Below are 2,570 nucleotides of genomic sequence, written 5' to 3' on the forward strand. Positions count from 1 at the left end.
AGGGAGCACTGGGAATGGGGAAAAAATAAGGTCTAAGATTCATCATGTAAAGGTACAAGTACCTAATGACAAATGTAAATGTATTGTATGCCTGAAATGTACCAATAAAAGAATTTAAGGAGAAAAAAATATATATGAAAGAAAGGAAAGCTTGAGAAACTGCTGCCACCACAACCACCTCACCATGCCAGAGTCACACCGCCCTGCCATGCACTTCCCTCCTTTGCACTGCAGGTCATCTGAGTCCTCGGACTTGTTCCATCAAACTGTTAAAGCATGGTGGATTACTATGAAGTTCTAAGTGTGCAGAGACATGCCTCCCCAAGAGCATGAAGAAGGTATACTGGAAACCGGCACTAAAGTGGCATCCAGATAAAAATCCTGAGGCTAAAGAAGAAGCAGAGGAAAAATTCAAACAAGTGGCTGAGGCGTATGAGGTATTATCAGATGCTAAGAAAAGGGACGTTTACGATGAATATGGCAAACAAGGGTTATGTGGTGATGGAGGGGATGGAAGACACTTTGACAATCCGTTTGAGGTTGGCTTCACATTCTGGAACCCAGATGATGTCTTCAGGGAAGATTTTGGTGGAAATCACCCACTTTCATTCGACTTCGAAGACCTACTTGAAGACTTTTTTTGGAAACGGAGGAGGTCCCCGAAGAGCCAGAAACTGTGCTGCGGGCTCCTTTTTCTTTCCTTTGTTTAATTCAGGATTTACTTCATTCGGCTCCTAGGTCATGGGGGCCTCACTTCATTTTCATCCAGGTCATTTGGCGGCAGTGGGATGAGTAACTCCAAATCTATATCAACTTCTGCTAACATCGTTAATGGCAGAAAAATCATCACAAATTCTCCAGAATGATCAAGAAAAGAGTAGAAGTTGAAGATGGACAGTTAAAGTCCCTAACGACAAATGGTAAGGAGCAGCTGCTAGGCTTGGATAACAAGTAATTCAACGTGCACATTTAACAGAAATATTGCACTGTAACAAGCACCATTGGAGGATTAGCAGGAACATTTTTGTGAAGATTTGAAGTGAACTCAACTCTCAGTATAACTGTACCTACTCTAAAAGATTTATAAACAGCTCATCGGAGCCCCTCTTTGCCAGAGACTTTTGAGTTTATCGTTAGGATCACACAGTTGGACCATTTATTGTCATTAAAATTGTTGTAATCTCTGTATGTACTTTGCTTTTTTATTAAACATGATCCTTGACTCTTGAGTAGCGCTAGGGCAAGACTGGACTCTCAACACCAGCATGGATCTGCTTTCCATTGTGTTTGAAACGTGAGCCAAGTAGTGTCCTCCTGCTGTGAAGCTAAGTTGCCAGGAGGAGTCCTCCACAGAAATAATTTCCATTTTTTCAATATTTAGTAATGAAAGATACTAATGTATTAATGGTAACATATTTCTGGTTCAATACAAATTTGAAGATGTTTTCTAATTGTGCATAGATGCCAACAACTTAGTAAAGTTTTGACAATGTTTAAATGTATAATGTTAAGCTTAGGTTTATAAAAGCCGATAAACTGGCCCTTTGTCATTTGCTTTAAAAAAAGAAGAAGAAGAAAATAAATGTGAATGTGTTTGGTGTATTCTTTCCAGAGTGGGATCTGCAGTCTTCTTGGGCCCCTATATTTTATGCTTGGGCCCCTATATTTTATGCTTGGGCTTCTAAGTGTCTCTTCATCTGTGCTTCACTTTATCTTTAAGGCTAGTGCTGAATGTAAGTTATATGAAGAGGATATGAAAACATGTTCATTTATAAATGATGATTTAGCAGTTGTTTTGAACATTTTAGAATGATAACATTTCTGTGGGGGAGAGAAGAAACACTTATACAAATTTTCATTCTTAGAAGTTCTGTTAAGGGGCCAGGGATTTAGCTCAGTGGTTCTGCCACCTGCCTTGCAAGGGCAAGGCCCTGAGTTCGATCACAGGTACCCCAAAAAAGAAAAGTTTTCTTGAATATATTTGATGTAAGATCACATAGGTCACATAGGACAATATGCATGGTAAAAGTCATAGTGTAATTAAAGAGTCAAAAAAATAAAGATGTTCGTTTTGTTTTATGATCTATAAAAAATATGAAAGAATTTTTAAAGTGCCTACTAAGTAAAAAAAAAAAAAAAATTACAAAATGCCTGCTAAGTCTGTTGTACAGGAAAAGGGTTATGTGGAACAGTGGGTTTTCAGTGGTGATGAATCTGATTTGTTTTGCAAAGAGTTTGGCAAATAAAACTATATTATGAAAAGGAATTTCGGTTGGTGAAAATGCTGCAAACCAAGATGCTGTAAGCCAGAGGCTTAGAGAAATCTAAATTTATGTATTTCATCTATGAAGCATAGTTCAGTATTTGCTAAGTTAGTGTTTATAGTAATGTTAATACAAGCATTATGAAAACCAGGAATGGACTACATAAGTAAACATTAAAGATAATTTCTAAAAGTAGATTGTATGTGTTTAGAAACAGGAGACACTGTAAAAATATTCTATCTAAACATATTGGGGAAAATATACATTACCAAAGAGAAATTATAATAAATTCAACTGAATCAATAT

The 2,570-nt window shown here is 37.0% G+C and overlaps 1 pseudogene; it reads left to right on the forward strand.

Moving 5' to 3' along the window:
* Positions 1 to 276: 276 nt before the first annotated feature.
* Positions 277 to 955, forward strand: LOC101705062 (dnaJ homolog subfamily B member 6 pseudogene; annotated as a pseudogene).
* The last annotated feature ends 1,615 nt before the right edge of the window (positions 956 to 2,570 follow it).

This window comes from Heterocephalus glaber, unplaced genomic scaffold (assembly GCF_053883595.1).
Source record: "Heterocephalus glaber isolate CG9 unplaced genomic scaffold, H.glaber_assembly_v1.0 deba00001586, whole genome shotgun sequence".
Taxonomy (NCBI): Eukaryota; Metazoa; Chordata; class Mammalia; order Rodentia; family Bathyergidae; genus Heterocephalus; species Heterocephalus glaber.